Raw genomic sequence first — 17,455 nt, 5'->3', positions numbered from 1 at the left:
GTCATCACACTCTAAAAGGAGACATCAATATATCTGATTTTATGTAACTAGATATATTATCTTACCATGCATTAGTTACTGTCCCAGAATTTATATATTGTAGATAAGTAATAAAAAGCAACAAAGATTGAAGGAGAACAAAACTTTTAAGAGGAAATATATAAAAATTATATGAATGCATGTTATTCACGTTTTATTCTGTTGTATTTTGCCTTGCTTTGTTTTTTAATAAAGTGGGGAAACATAAAAGCCTTTTAAAATATTGGTGATATAGTTGCTTGTATTACTCAACTTGCAAGTCCTTGGAGTTCTATGAAGCCACAGTTTGGAAATATCTGCCACAGTGGCAAAATGTTGTATTTATTGTTACGTCAATTTGTAAGGTAGCTAATGGCTACAGGTGTTATTAATTACAAAAGAATTCGGACATGCTCAGTTACTTGGCTAGGAGCATAATCACAAAATCAGATCTAATCAATTTCAGAGACAATGATTTGAAGGTGCAGCACTTCTTGTTTTGATCATTGAGATATTTAATCCCATATTCTTATTTTCTTATAATGCTAAAGAAGCATAGAGATAGATTTAAGTGGTAAACAATTTTAATGCTGTTGGTATCTCCCTAGACACTTTTTATCTTTAATTACAGTAGAAGGGGGATAAGAAGGCACCAACATTTACTTAGCTCCAGTTATGTGCCAGGTACTCTGTATAATTTAATTGACATTTATTCATTCCTTAACAAATATTTTTCAACAGCTGGCACGTTATACTTATCACTCTTGTGATAAGCAAAAATAGACATGCTCCCTACATTCATGAAAGGTACATATTCCAGTGTTAGACACTAACCAAATTCATAATTGTAAACAATGCTATGAAGAAATAATATGTAATTTTATCCTCAACAATCCTTTAAGGAAGCACACTGTTGCCTATTCATAAATTAGGAGGTTAAAGAACTTGTCCAAATCTACAAGGCTAGTAAAGGTCAGCATGGCTGCCACGTATGGCTCAGCAAGTGTTGCCTGAAACTCTTCTGAGGGCGGGGGCGTTATTCACATCCACTATAATGTAGCTGAGGCTTCCAGAGTTTTGACGTGTATCATCCGCACAACCATATGTGTGGCCTTAAGTCAGAGAGCACTCAGCCCTCAGTTTCTCCACTTGTCCCTAATTATTGTAGTTTCTCACAGTAATTAAGTTTGAAATATGTTGGTTTGTTCATCAAACCTACTGTATCTTAAAGGTAAATTATGTAGGACAGCATCTAAACAATACCCAATTGAATGAAATACAATTCTCATTCAAATGAATAAAAGGTTGTTTGAGTGCCTGGTGTCTGTAAAAAAGACAGTATGAAAGATGTTTCCTGGCCTCACAGTTGCCAGCAGACCAGGAAAATAAATGAAATGAGATTGACCATCATGCCACAATGTACTTAGAAGGCATTTCATTGCCAGTGAAGAATTTGTTTTTGCCTCTCCTAGCAGCCGTATCAGTTGTGAGATGGAAGTTTGGAAGATAGCTAGAATACTTGCATGAAAAAGTTGGAATGATCTACCCCGGGCAATGGTGGATCCTTGCCAATTTGAGGGCATAGGAATATCATGTGCATCACAATGTTCAGAATGGTTACTCCAGCGGTGTGAAAACCCATGAAGGAAACTCCAAGACTCAGGGAATCCAATTAGGAAGCTTTCAAAAAAGATCGGCAGAAAGTGACAGGTTCTTGGATTATGGTGGTGAATTTTTTTTTTTAATTGGAAAAGTATGTTCTATTTGGAAGAAACATTGAAGTCTCCTTTCCTCCCGGTTTGCTGTAGTTGCAGCTTTGTGTAGCGAGTAACACTTAGTAAATCTTCCCTACTTTTTTACTGTACTATAAATGAACATTCTTACATAGCTTGTTTCTCAGCCCTTTTTAATTAGAATCAGAATAGGAGAATGGGTATCTCAGGCTGTGAGTAATTTGATATAGAACTTTTTACCTCCAGGTCAGTGGTAAGTGAAACACATTTACATATTTTTAAGTGAATTTACTGCTCTTGAAGGGAGCCCAGTTGTAATCCTTGACACCAGAACACTTTATTGCTAGAAAGCCCACAGGCGTTGAAAACGTTGATCAGCAAATAACAGAGAGAAGGGGTTCAATTTCAACAGTTTTTCACTGTTTGGCTTCCCTTACAAGATCTTCTGAAATTGTTTGAATTAATCCTAGTTATGATTCTATTTTTAAAGGCTGATATCTATCTGATGACAAATTGGATACGAATCAATAAGATGGGCTTATTTCAATTTAGAGTATGAGCTATCCTGTTGCTTAAAAACAATTATCCATATTTGAAAAAGCAAGGAATTTATTACAGTATTCACGTTGTACTAGGGGGAAAAAGGAATGAGTGATAAAAACTGTATTACAAATTTCAGTAATAGGAATATGGCTTTTACAATTAGAAAATAATAGCACTGATTACATTGATCTTAGCATCAAGGGAAATGGAAGTTACTTTTTCTGGATGTGTGTGCTCATTTAACACCCCTAGAAATGACCAGAATGGATTCAACCCCGTCCAATTCCTCAGCTTCCAAGGCAACACATCCATGGCAACAAGTAAGCATCATTACAGATTCTCAACTGTGAAAAAAAAAAAAAAAATTTCTTAACTCCCTTTAACCCAAGCACATTTTAGGTGATGTAAAAATACAAGAAAAAATTTCAGTTTTATCATCATTGATTATATATATACTCTATCAGATATATTACTAGAAGATGGGCATATAATAATTAATAAAGCAAATTACCTGTGTCTTAGCTTGAAGTACTCTGAATGCATAACCTAGAAAAAGAGCTTGCATGAGGACCATTTATTAGGGACAGGAACCCAAGGGACAGGAATGACAGAGAGCATGAAATGCAGGAGGGAAAGCCAAACCAAAAATGAATGCATCAGCCACCATATAGGCAAATGGTGTTCCATCCTGCCAGACTTTCTAAGGAGGCTTATGAAATGTATTTCAGAATTGTTCACCTGGAAGATAAAAGGGATATTTCTTTTTCTTTTTTTTTTTTTTTTTTTTTTTTTTTTTTGCTGTGGGCGCTGGCTCTCCAATTGTCAAGCGTGACCTAATGGACGTGAACTTCCCCACACAACCAAGTTGTGTGACTGGCACAGACATGCCTTGCAGCAGCATCAGGGAGGCCTTGTGGAGCCTAAGAAAGACACTGTCAGGTTCACCTGTGTGAGCTCGGCCAGAACCTATGCTGGACTATATGGTACAGCCGACTGGTGGAAGAGATGAGGCTGAGAAGACACGAAAGGCTTATGGTACTCTCTTCCCTTAGGGTACTCAATATTCAATGCATACCAAAAAGTCATACCCTCTCTGAAAGAAAGAAGTTAAAGACATGCATCCTTTTAGAATTATTATATAAAGTAGATAGGTACAGATTAAATCTATGAGTTTTGGAGTCAGAAAAATTGTGGTTTGAACTTTGTTGGTAATTCTTACTCTTTGTGCGGCCTCGATCAACTCATTTAGCATTTTCTCATTGGTAAAAGGGAGGGTGTGGTATGGTAAAATAGTTTCTATTCCCCACAACGATTGTGAATATTAAATGTGATTATGTATAGCATCTAGTCCATTGTTGTGCATAGGTACCATATCAAAAACAAGTTTTTAGAGGTGAAGATTGGCGATCTTTCTATTTTCTTACTCCCATCCATATTTATGCATCAAATGATGCCATGAAGCATAACATATTTTTAATGATTTGAGGATTCCTAAGATAGAAATAAGGCTTCTCATAGTGCTGAGAACCGAAAAAAAGGAAAGCTGTATTTTGTCTCAAGTTTATCAGAGTTCAAAATAGAAAGTGTTTTAAGCTTCATTTTCAATTCATAAAGTTCTTCTAAATTCTATTTTCTGAGAAGAAGTCAGCAGATGATTTGGCTTTCTAATTGTTAAACTAACTTTTTAAAAATTTAAGAAAAAAAAATTGACGTTTGGCTAAGCTGTTTCTTGAAACACCAGTGACCCTGAATGCAAAGTCTTTACAAGCTAAGAATTCCCTGAAGCTTGATAGGAACATTGAGATCTTAACCTACACAACAGAACAGCAGGATAAGGCACGTCACTGTGCTGAGATATCACTTGGGGCCAGATTTTAATAGCTGACAATTCATAATGGATTGACAAAAGCAAAACATCATTAACTTGAATCTACAAAGTCGACATTTCCATATGCAAATAGGAGCTGGCACATATGTGCCTGTGTACAAGTCTCATTGCTTGTTCAGTTGTCTGTATGTCCTTTCCTTTGTCTTTAAGATCCCAGTGGACAAGAACCACGTCTAATAACTCACTTTGCAAAACAACAACAGGTGCACAGATTGAGGCCACACTAAATGTTTTCTATGGTAATGATGGCGATATTGTTGATTTTCTCTCTTATGTAAGAGTAAGGTCTATAGTCTAATGTCAGTAACCAGGAGTAAAAAGATAGTCATGAATGGTACATTTGAGCAATGGAACATGAAAGTTACATTATATTTATGTAACTAGGATGGACTAAACTGACCCTAAGGGTGCGTCACCAGAAACAGCACTCACTCTGATATTCTATATCTTACTTTAAGTTCATAATATCGATTCTTATAAAAGATGTTTCCTTCATTGCAAGGTAGATAACTCTTTCATATTTATTCTGAGAATAATGTGGCTGTGACTTTTACTTTTTAATGTAAATCTGCTTGATTCAGTAAAATTTCATACAAGAAATTATAGCAACAGACTGCCTGCCTGATTCTGGCTTATGGGAAAGTGATTTGACCTCTCTAGGATTAAGTTCTTCTTGAATAATTGTAACCTGTCTTACAGACTTGTTGTGCAGATCAGATAAGATCAAACAAGATAATATAAAGTGCTATAAAAACTTAAGCTATTGTTATCCCTGAAAACTTATCATTTGGGCTGGACTTAGGTGACTTTAGGAAATAGCCAATTATACTATTTCCTTTATGAAAATATAATCTTGGACTTATTGTTCAGCATGCCTGTGTGAACACACTACAAGGACCCACAGCCTCTTAAGATTCCTCACTGTACTTTCTTTCTCCATGTTCCCCAGGGATCTGTCCTTCTTGGCTTGGCTTTCCTTTTCTTCTGTGTATACAAATGTTGTGTGTTAAGATCAAGGAGTGGACACCTGGTTTGCTTCTCCGAGTTCCATCACTCAGTCTCATAAAGATTTTGCTTTGGGCATTGCAGCTGGCATTCTTTTCTTTCTCTTCCTTGCTGCTGAATGGTTACACAGGAAAGAATAATGAAGGCTTAAACTCTCCGATTCGGCTTCCTATCTACCTTGCATCCTCCTGTTACCAAAGGGGAAACACATGTTTTTCAAACTCAATTTTTGCCGATGAAAATTTTGTTCAGTTTCACAGCTTGACTTCAGAATTTTCCCAAGTGATGGTAAATTTCATTCCCTTGCCAAACAAGGAAATAACCTACAAGCATGTTTGGAAGAAAAACTTAGCAATCCCCATGAAGCTTTAGTATCAGATAAATAGAAGAAAGAAAACAAAATTGTTATGCCAGCCCCTCTGTCATTCAAAATACTGATATGTTTAAACATAGCAAATTTGGGGAGAATATTTAACCTAGGTCAATAGAATATATTAAGTTACTAACCTGTAAACCTTGATGTATAGATATTTATAGTAATGGTAGCATTTGACCTCTGAAAAGACAAAGAAGTGAAGCTTACACATGGCTCAAGATTGAATGCATATTTGGTGAATCAATTATAGTTAGAGACAATGATCAATTAGATTTTCTTCCTCTCATACATGCTACTATTTTGTTTAGAACATTCATTTGAGAAATTACTTATGAAAACTTAACTTCTCTTATTTCCTTGATGGTTAACTAAACCACTATAATTCTAAGTTCCTTTTTATTGTCTTAGTTCACCACAGCCCAGATAAAAGCCCTTTCTATAGGTCACTTTCATTAAAGGTGTGATAAAAATAAATGACTTGTAACAGGTAGAGAAAACACGAACCAGGAGGGGTAGGCTGCAATCCTATTTCCCAGCAGTGCTCCAGAAAGTCTCCATGTTCTTTTGGGTTTTATTTCTGTGTTCAATTCCCACCAAGTTAAACCGCTCCCCGACCCCATCCCCATCTTCCTGCCTGGGTGTCAAGGGCTGACACTGAAATAGACAAAAGGTAGAAGAGACCTTCCCTCCTTCAAAAGGGTTTTGGAAGTTAGCTAGTTTATTTAATCCCCAAGCAAACCTGCAGTCAAGTTAATCAGAATGAGAGAAACAGCTTCCTACATACGAGCTAGGACTGCGAGAAATTGTTTTTCAGGGTGTTTTATAGCCAAAAGCCTTCAAGGGAATGGAAGAGCTCTCCAACCAGGGGCACAAATATTCAAGGAGAGCTTGTTTGTTTTACAGTTATTTTTATCCCACAATAAACAGCTTAAATTTGCAGACTATACTTTTTGACTATAAAGTGGGTTATTTCTCAAGATGCTGGTGCTTTCCCCTAACAGATGGAATAAATAGAAGAAAATGCTGAGAATACACCACTGAAATTCTGATTTATTCAATCATTAACAAAAAGAAGTACAATTTCAATGGTAATAGAATGAAAACCCAACTGTTTCTGCTTTCCTTCTGAAAACTCGTTTTCTATGGAGAATGATGCTGTTAGGCAAACACCTATTTAAACCTCAGCAATGTATAATCTTAACTTCAGGCAGCATGGTTGTGTAGGTTTGGTAATTTGTAATACCTCTGCAACTAGGGATAAAATATTAACTTCCAATAATATAAGCAGTATCTGCAATACAAATACTAAAAGTGCTACATTATCTCCCAGGAAAGATATTTTAATAAAAAAGACTTTGCACTTGGTTTTCAATGCTTCTCTAGGCAGTTGCTTTGTAGGCTTGTAAGAGGAAACACAGTGTATGTGCAACCTTTGGAGACATGGCACTAAGTAGACAACCAGTCAGTCCAGTATGTCTTTCTTAGGACACAAATAAGAAGGCAGGAAAACAAAAGCCATTTAAGTGCAACAATAACCTCAGGGAGAACACTTTCATGTTGGAAACCACACTAAATGCTTCTTGGAAAAATTGCTTGAATATAATGAAACCAAATAAAATATTGCTGTAAGTCTATAAGAAAATCAGAAAACCTAAAATTAAAAAAAAAATCCATGACATACATATATGTGTAAAAAAATCCATTATATACACACGTGTGCACACACTCGTGCACATACACAGGGTATGTAAGAACATAAAACGTTTATCTGTGTATTTTGCATATCACAGAGAACTGTAGGATATAAAGATTTCAACATATTTGTGCACAAACTTTTTAAAGATTTTGAAGTCCTTGAGCTGGAGCTTGGCTCTGTCGTTAACCAATGTTGTGACCTTGGCTTACTCATCTTTTTTAAATCCTAAGATTATTTTTGCAGAATTTGGTAATTAGACTTCTAAATGATCTGTAAGGAAGTTCTCTCCAGTTCTAAAATACTGTAATTTTAAGGTTTTCCTTTTGTTTTTTTGCTTTCAACTGAGTATTTCTTTTTTTTTTTTAGGTTTATTGTTAATAAAAAGAAATCAACATAGAATTATGTTTGCAATATGCAATCACCTATATTTAGCTGAAGAGAGATGTTTATGACAGAACCCCTTCAGTTTCCTCCTTTGTTATCTTTGGTTTACATCAGATGAAAAGCTCCCCAGTAGCAAGGTGGCAGTTACAGTCTATGGAGCCTAGAATGAAAACGAAACTAAGTTATTTTAGAAGACACCTCATTTAATAGATTCTCCTATTCACTTATTCCTCTCTCTCTTCTTTTATCTCTAATCCAGAACAATTCTTAAAATCTTGAATAAGAACAGAACTTTACGATAGTCTTCCCAGGAGTTTTAACAAAGCTATGTACAGAAGCAGTCTGGTTGAACATTTTTAAATCTATAAATTCTAAAAGTGGATGTGGCTTCTCCTGTCCTAATCATGTAAGCAGACTGCAACAACATTACTGCTCAAACTAACGAGGTCTTTTAAAATGTGCTGCCCGTTTCCTTTTTCAATCTGCCGAATAGCTGTAGTTATTTTTAAACCTCTTTAGTTCTCTATGCACACATAGTATCATGCCTATCTCTTCGTGCAGGTGTGTGTTTTGTTGTGGTTTGTTTACAATTGGCAGGACTTGATTGTAAAAGCCCTGTATTATGAATAAACCAATGCCTGAAATGAAGTGGAACCTTGATTTATTTGGGTAGGACTGTTTTCCAGTACTGTAAATCGTATTTTGGTGTTCATTTACCTTTGCATTCTTTTTGAGCCACCGGCACTGAGGCTGACGAATGGGAATCAAATGAAGTGTGCTAAGTGCTTCTGCTGGAGGGTTTCAGCTCCCCACTTGCCGGGGTGTGATTTATCTCTGCAATACATCATGCAACTTATTTTCCTTTACTTATTTTATTTAGTGTTGTCACAAATAATATCAATTGGCCATTGCCTATGAACCCTAAACAGCAGTAAATTAATGAAATAAGCTGCATGTACAGAACTCATCTGTCCCCAATTTGATTAGAGCCACTTTGGTTGTACCAAGCCATTTACTATAGATGAGCTTCATTTATTAAACAAGCAGCTTCATGAGTTCTTGGTAAATTGTCATGCATAGTATTTGCAGTGATTTTAATGAAACACTTAAAGTTGACTCTTTTATATCTCAATCACTAAGAGTATTTTATGCCTGTGAAATAGGCATTTTGCGTCATCTTGTGACTTTCATCTGACTAACTCCATCTGAAGTAGTTGTCTATTTATGGAAGGAGTTGTCCTTTATTTTTGTTTCTAGGGAGGACAGTAGGAGCAAGGTAACAGCAGAGGGGCTTATTTCATGTAAGGGCTTCTTGTCACCTGAACTATGGTTGAAGTTCCCTCACAGCACACAGCCGCTGGTCATAGTTCTACCCAGGCATTTCTGTGCGCACATCTTCCTGCTGCACTTGCATATCAAGAAGCATTTTAGACCACAGGAATGCAGGATTCCAAGGCACCAATTTACCTTGGAATCTGAAAAGGTAGGTTTCACAAAGCAAATGCTTTTTAGAAAACAATCAGAATCATTCAGATAGATAACGTTGGTGTTTCTTTGTGGCTTTAACAAACCTGGGGGGGCCAAACATGTTCCAGAAAAGCACTGCAAGGTAGGTAAAAGCTGTGAATCAGAAATAGGGAAAGCATAAGTGACTCTGATATGAAACAAGGTGACAGCTTCTGGGCACTGGGGAAACTGCCACAAAAACAAGAGAAGGGGTGTGGGACACAATGCAGGGAACATGTATCCAGAGGCTGCAGTGAGACGTGCTGATCGCATAACTTCGTGAAGGGCAGAGGAACAAAGCTGGGGGACAAAGAAATCATGGTGGATGAGATAAGAACATTCCGGAGAAGTATCTGTGTGAGAGTAAAGCAGAATAAAAATTGGAAACATTTGGAAGAGCTTGTCTTTTTCCAGAGCTTAAATGAAGGTGGGTGGTGATGATGTAACGCAGAATCGTCCTATATGTCTTTGCTAAGAACATATGTCCTCCTCATGAATCCACTGCAGTCAATACCAATAAAAAAAAGTGTGAGGCAATCATAGAAATGCTTAGTGTTAAAGTTAAAAGCATATTCAATATTCCTGTTTTACTAAAGAATTTTATGCATGCCAGTACTTCAAACCCTCACATGTTTTCAAAGAAATTTAGAGCCCCAAAATGCTAGAGCTAACAAACTGGAAAAGAGGAAATTTAGATATCCCAGTCCCACAGATTTTGTTAATGATGTTTCCTGAGAGTTACTTTATAATTTTTTCAGCATATAGTTATAGTAGAAATCTAATTCGTTAGTATAAGTTCTTTATTTTAAATGAAAATTAAAAAGTTCATTGAGACAGTCTCCTAATTAGAGAGAATATGAAAGGAAGGAAGGAAAGGGAAGGAAGGAAGGAAGGAAGGAAGGAAGGAAGGAAGGAAGGAAGGAAGGAAGGAAGGAAGGAAGGAAGGGAGGAAGGGAGGAAGGGAGGGAGGGAGGGAGGGAGATAGGTGTCCATACCAGAGTGACTTCCTCTTGAATAGGGGCTGAGTAAAATAAGGCTGAGACCTACTGGGCTGCATTCCCAGGAGGTCAGGCATACTTAATCAAAGTATGAGACAGGAAGTCAGCACAAGATACAGGTTACAAAGACCCTGTTGATAAAACAGGATGTGGTAAAGAAGCTGGCCAAATTCCACCAAAACCCAAAACCAAGATGGCCTCGAAAGTGACCTCTGGTCATCATCACTGCTCATTTTATGCTAATAATGCATTAGCATGCAAAAAGACACTCCCACCAGACCATGACAGTCTACACGCCAACATCCGGAAGTTATCCTGTATGGTCTAAAAGCAAGAGGAACCCTCAGTTTTGGAAATTGCCTGTCTCTTTCCCAGAAAATTCGTGAATAATCCACCCCTTGTTTAGCATATAATCAAGAAATAACTCTAAGTATACTCAGTCAATCAGCCCATACTGCTGCTCTGCCTATGGAGCAGCCATTTTTTTGTTTCTTTACTTCTCTAATAAATTTGCTTTCACTCTACTCTGAACCTGCCTCAAATTCTTTCTTGTGGAAGAAGGAAGGAAGGAAGGAGGGAAAGAAGGCAGGGAGGGAAAGGAGGAGGAAGGAAGGAAGGAAGGAAGGAAGGAAGGAAGGAAGGAAGGAAGGAAGGAAGGAAGGAAGGAAGGAAGGAGAGAAAAAAAAGACTTGCAATTCTTGTATGTATACATCATTATTATTATTAAGTGATTTTTTTTGTGCTCACTATATAACATATAAATATCATGGAACATTTACTTTGAGATAAAAGGAGCTGGAAAATATTAAATAAAATGCATCCCACTCAACAAGTCCAAAGGTGAGTTTCATGACAAAAATGATATCTTGGTGAAAAGTGTTTTGAAAGCAACTGCTACCCTAAATATTTCTTTCATATTCACAGTTGCACACTAATAAGAGATTCTGAGGAGTTCTGCAGTAAGAAAGTGTCTGGGTTTGTTTTAACTTGCATTTCAAAACTATGTTTGACTAGGGTAATTTTTTTTTTTCATATAACAGCTATTAACAGACTATGTACTAGTGCTTCAACGAACATATCTTGGGAAATGCTGCTATCAACGCTTCTGCATAGCTCACTCACAAATTCTAACTCTTTTAGAGATTATACTTAGGAAAATGTGTCCATGGGTAGAACTACCCATAAGAAAAGTAAGGTTTATGAAGGGAATTCTAAGCTCTGGAGTCTTCAGACGTGACCAATGAGGGAATAAAACCTCATTCTGGGAGTTCCCAAACTCCAGATGTTTTATTTTATCTGTAACCTAACTTGAAATTGAAAACTCAATCTTTAAAATGCAGTACTATCATAAAAAAAAAAAATCCCTATAGATAGGATACTCATATTTAGCAATGCTCTTTTTCTCATTTTTGAAGTTGTAAACGTGACTAAAAGCCAAAAATACCGATTCCGACTCAGCAACTTCCTTTGTTACCTGAATTCCACATCTTCTCTACCAATCAAATTGCTGAAATCTCGCTCTAAAATTAGCAATTTTGTTCTGATTATTTCTCAGCTTCATTTCCCTTGATCTCTTGGGGGCATTTGATAGTGTTGATCTTGTTGAACGTGTTCTCGCCCAGGGCCTCTGTATCACACCATGCCAATTCTTCTTCCACCTCTCTAATTACTCTTGGTCACTGCTTCCTGATCCAGTAATTTCACTGTTCCTATCATGCCACAAAGCCCAGGTCCTAATCAGATGTTTGTTTCCTTTCATATCCTTTCTTCTAGAGTCCACTGCTCGTCTCTGTTTTTCAGGGGTCATCTCTAAAAATATGCTGGCCCAATGTGTGACTCTCTAGCTCAAGAGCCATCCTTGTATTTCCAAGCATATCAGAATATTTTCTCTCAAATAACCTTCTGACAGATCCAGTTTAAGAAGTTAACACTAAACTTTCCATCTATTCTAAAACAGTCTCATTTTTAATCATGACCTTATTGCTCTATGTAGCAACACCATTTTTTTAGCTTAAAATGTACTTTAAGTTGCAGCTTACGTTTTAATGTAAGTTAAGGAAAACTCAAACTGTAAGTTTTTCTAGTGCTTTTTAGTGTATTAATTCCTTACCATATGCCATTACCATGCTAAGCACTACAGATACAAAGTCACTTGACCTTCAAGAACCTCATGATTTAATCTGAGAAATAGGAATATAAACACAAAATCAAAATAAGTTTAATGTTATCAGTACAAGATGTGTAAGTTGTTATGGGAAGAGAAAAGTCAGAGCTCAGAGAACCACAGAGGTGGGACAACGTTAGAAAAGGCTTCATAAGAGAGGCAGCATTTGAGCTGTGTCTGAAAGTTGAGCTGAAGGTCATATGAGGCATAATAGAAAGAGAAATGCTATTCCAGGCTGTAAATATTTATTTATTTATTTTTTTAAGATGGAGTCACGCTCTGTCGTCCAGGCTGGAGTGCAGTGGAGCGATCTCGGCTCACTGCAAGCTCTGCCTCCCGGGTTCAGGCGATTCTCTTGCCTCAGCCTCCCGAGTAGCTGGGACTACAGGCGCCGGCCACCTCGCCTGGCTAATTTTTTTTGTATTTTTAGTAGAGACGGGATTTCACCGTGTTAGCCAGGATGGTCTCGATCTTCTGACCTTGTGATCCACCCACCTCGGCCTCCCAAAGTGCTGGGATTATAGCCACCACCTCCGGCTTATTTATGTTATTTAAAGGGACAGTCAGAACTTCGGTTTGTCTGTGTGGGGGACAGAGTTTATAAAACTCATTTAGATTTGGAGGAGCTATTAGGAGATGAGGCAGGGAAAATGTTGAACCTAGCTTACTACTGACCTTGAATGACTTGCTAAGGAGTTTGGATGTAACTCCCTGAAAACTAGGGGAGATGAGCAGAATTTAAGCAGAAAAGTGCATAATCATGTCTCTGTTATAGAATGATTATGCTGAGAGTAACGAAGATGGAAAAGAGCAAATGTGATAGAGGACATAAAAATAGTCTGCTATCTAGTTTTCCTGACTCCAGGTTCTTTACTTAATTCTAATACTCCTCGGTGACTTTGTGACACTTGATTGTGTGTGTGGGTGCACAACACACACACTAAACCCAAAATGATTTCAGTAACTATAGTTTTTTTGTTACAACAAAATAAAAGTCTTTTGCCTTACTTTCAATGTCCCCCAGATTTACTGAAGGATACGTTTTTTCACATATGCAACGGTATCCTCTCCCAAAGGCCCACCCTTTTTGGTTTTTGTTGACATCCCCCAACTTCTGAACATATGGGCATACCATAGTCATTCCAACTGAACTCTGCATTCTTCTTTGCCTTCATCCTCTCCCATTGTCTGCTCCTTTCCTCTTTATTTATATAGATCAGGTCCATTTTTCATCCCCAAGTACAAATCTGTTCCTCTCCCATGGAGCCTTCTCTTATTAGCTTGTCCCGTTCTCACTGATATATACCTATATAGATATCTCTATCTATCTATCTATCTATCTATCTATCTATCTATCTATCTATCTATCTATTTTCCCCAAAAAAACTCTTTAATGTGTGCTGGATCCTGCAATTCATGCATTATCTTTTTCCATTTTTTCTTTTACATTTTAGACTAATTTCAAATAAATGATTTGTTTCTTGAAGCCTAGAACTATGTGCTCATTACACCCCTGGGTTTCTCACTTGTTTTGAAAATAATCGACATCCTAAAATCAATCTACGAGACTTCTTTTAGATTTCTTTTTTTATGTTGGTCTCAATGCAAGAATCTACAACAAGAAAAAAAAAGTGTCTAAATTTGTTAAGTATAGGCCAGGCACAGTGGCTCATGCCTGTAATCCAAGCACTTTGGGAGGCTAAGGCAGGTAGATAGATCACTTGAGTTCAGGAGTTAGAGACCAGCCTGGACAACATGATGAAACCTTGTTTCTGCAAAAAATTTAAAAAGATAACCAGTTGTGGTGGCATGTGCCTATAGTTCCAGCTCCTTAGGAGGCTGAGGTGAGATGATTGCTTGAGCCCAGGAGGGAGGGGGTACAATGAGCTAAGATCATGCCCCTGAGCTCCAGTCTGTGCAACAGAGCCAGATCCTGTCTCAAAAATAAATAAATAAATAAAAAATACTGAGCATTTACGTGAAAAGCACTGTGTTAGATGAATCTATGTGTAAGCCTTATCATAGCACTATGTGGTATTATTGTGATTATTATTAATATCGTCATCATCACTGCCATATTAATATAAGGAAAGTGAGTTAGAAATACATTAAATAGGTCAGGCGTGGTGGCTCACACCTGTAATCTTGGCACTTTGGGAGGCCGAGGCAGGCGGATCACCTGAGGTCAGGAGTTTGAAACCAGCCTGATCAACATGGAGAAACCCTGTCTCTACTAAAAATACAAAAATTAGCCAGATATGGGGGTGCATGCCTGTAATTCCAGCTACTCAAGAGGCTGAGGCAGGAGAATTGCTGGAACGCAGGAGGCAGAGGTTGCGGTGAGCCGAGACTGCACCATTGCACTCCAGCCTGGGCAACAAGAGTGCACTCCAGGCTTCATCTCAAAAAAAAAAAAAAAAATTAAATAATTGTTCAAGGGCATTCATTCATCCAATCAACACATTTTTGTTGAGTTTTTATAGTGCCCCAGGCATGGTTCTAAGTATGAGTGCAAAAGTAATTGTGGTTTTTGCATTCTTGGAATTTGGCGTTTGATATTGGAATACATTCTTAAATAAATGTGGTTTTGTTAAACATCATTTTAATGGGCATTTCTCATTTTATGTTTTTTTGCTCATCACTTATTACTTGCTGTTTATTTTTTGTTTATTTTAGATGATGGAAACGATGTTAGACAGAGAGAAAACTCGAGTGATTTTCTTATTTGAGTTCAAAATGGGTCGTAAAGTAGTGGAGACAACTCTCAAAATCAACAACGCATTTGGTCCAAGAACTGCTAACGAACGTACAGTGCAGTGGTGGTTCAAGAAGTTTTGCAAAGGAGAGGAGAGCCTTGAAGACGAGGAACATAGTAGTTGGCTATTGGAAGTTGACAATGACCAACTGAGAGCAAGCATGGAAGCTGATCCTCTTACAACTGTGTGAGAAGTTGCCAAGGAACTCAGCATTGAGCATTCTAGAGTCGTTCAGCATTTGAAGTAAATTGGGAAGGTGAAAAAGCTGGATAAGTGGATGCCTCATGAGCTGAGTGAAAATTTAAAAAAAAAAATGTCATTTTGAAGTGTCATCTTCTCTTATTCTACACAACAACAGATCATTTCTCGATCAGATTGTGACTTCCAATGTAACATAGATTTTATATGACAACCAGTGATGACCAGCTCAGTGGCTAGACCAAGAAGCTCCAAAGCACTTCCCAAAGCCAAATTTGGACCAAAAAAATGTCATGTTCACTGTTTGGTGGTCTGCTGCTGGTCTGATCCACTATTGCTTTCTGAATCCCAGCAAAACCATTACATCTGATAAGTATGCTCAGCAGTTCAAAGAGATGCACCGAAAACTTCAACCTTGCAATCATCTTTGGTCAACAGAAAGGGCCCAATTCTCCACAACAATGCATGACTGCATATCACACAACTAAAGCTTCAGAAGTTGAACAAACTGGGCTACGAAGTTTTGCCTCACCCACCATATTCACCTGACCTCTCGCCAACCGACTACCACTTCTTTAAGCATCTCGACAACTTTTTGTAAGGAAAACACTTCCAGAACCAGTAGAATGCAGAAAGTGCTTTCCAAGAGTTCATTGAATCCTGAAGCACGGATTTTTATGCTACAGGAATAAACAAACTTATTTTTCATTGGTAAAAATGTATTGATTGTAATGTTTCCTATTTTGATTAATAAAGATGTGTTTGAGCCTAGTTATAATGATTTAAAATTCATTATCCAAAACCGCGATTACTTTTGCACCAGCCAAATATGAGGGAGAAATAGTTGCACAGAACAGTTCTTTCCTGGAAGTCAGGTATTTTGCCTAGGGGGAAGGATCATTAAAAATTTAAACATTTTAATAAAACCATTAGAACAAATGATTTTGTAACAATATCTGATAGGGTGATACATGCTGTTGAAACAGGAAAAGTTCTCTTGCCCCCTCACAGGACTGATGATGGGGGCGTGGCTCGCTTCTTCAGTGCCCCACTGCTCAAACCTCTAGGGGAGCATACAGACCAGCAGGCTGTGGGGCTCTGACCCCACAGCAGTGTCTAGAGGTGAGTGTCTACAGCTAAAGCCCCAGTGGGTGTGTGTTACAAGGTACTCTTTTAGTTTGCTGTCTATAGGCGGCTTGTGTTAACCAGCTGGATTAGACCCTCTACCTTATCCCAAGAACAGAGGGCTTTCTGTATTCTGGGTTCTTGCCTTGGTGTACGGGAAGAATTGGATCACATGTGGGCTTGGAGAATGATTGTAAAGTTTTGTTGAGTGGAAGTAACTCTCAATCGATGGGGAAGCCAGAAGGGAGATGGTTTTCTTCTGGAGTTGGGCTGCTCAGTGGGCCCCTGGCTCTCTCCTAAGACTGCCCAGGCCAAACTCCACCTCATCCTGCTAAACGACTGCCTGGCCTCTTGCCGGCATCAGCCAATGTGCTCTTCCATTGGTGTGTTCCCCTCGACGTCCTCTCAATGTCCGGCCACTTGTCTTTCTGTTGATGTGTTCCTCTGCCTTTCCAGAAGCTTCTGTCTCTGCCTTGCTAGGGTCTCAGGTTTTTATAGGCACAGAATGGGATTGTGGTGGGCCAGGGCATTCTTGGAAAATGCAACATTTGGGCGCAAAGGCAGAAGTGCCGGTCCTCACCTAGGTCCGTGGGGGTAGGGCCCCCTCTATCCAACACTTCTCTTCCTCCTTTCCATACCATTTAAAGGGACCGTGCCCTTCTCTTCCTGGCACTCTTGTATCACTATAAAAATAAAACCACGAAAAGCTTGGAGTGCCAAGAGCGGTAAATGTTGAGCTAGGATGGGAACCCAAGCTCTAGATCCTCTGTAATAGCCCCTATTATTCATCAGTCTCAGGTACAACTGGGAGGTCACAATGCAACCCATAACGAAAGCATCTTTATTACTGGCATTTGAGGCCTCCAATAATCACTCTTTACCTACATAATCGAAGGTAACTCAAGTCAGCAACATCAAATCTGTGTTCAAATCAAAAGTCTACTTATCTTCACTGAAAGTGTACTCACTATGACTCTGTTCCTTGGCTTACGCTGTTCCTTTAGCATGTGTGCATATGCACTCAGACACATGTACACACATGCTTCCTTTTGACTTTGAGACATA

At 38.2% G+C, this 17,455-nt stretch overlaps 1 long non-coding RNA gene across 1 annotated transcript; it reads left to right on the top strand.

Annotated features, from left to right (window-relative positions):
• The first annotated feature begins 1,944 nt into the window (after positions 1-1,944).
• LOC126943834 (uncharacterized) lies at positions 1,945-16,204 on the top strand. Its single transcript, XR_007721872.1, has 3 exons — positions 1,945-2,004; positions 8,901-9,126; positions 14,988-16,204. It is a non-coding gene; the product is annotated as an uncharacterized LOC126943834 (long non-coding RNA).
• The last annotated feature ends 1,251 nt before the right edge of the window (positions 16,205-17,455 follow it).

Source organism: Macaca thibetana, chromosome 1, assembly GCF_024542745.1.
Source record: "Macaca thibetana thibetana isolate TM-01 chromosome 1, ASM2454274v1, whole genome shotgun sequence".
Classification (NCBI taxonomy): domain Eukaryota; kingdom Metazoa; phylum Chordata; class Mammalia; order Primates; family Cercopithecidae; genus Macaca; species Macaca thibetana.
The sequence above is the reverse complement of the archived record's forward strand: the minus strand, read 5'-3'. Positions and strand labels throughout refer to the sequence as shown.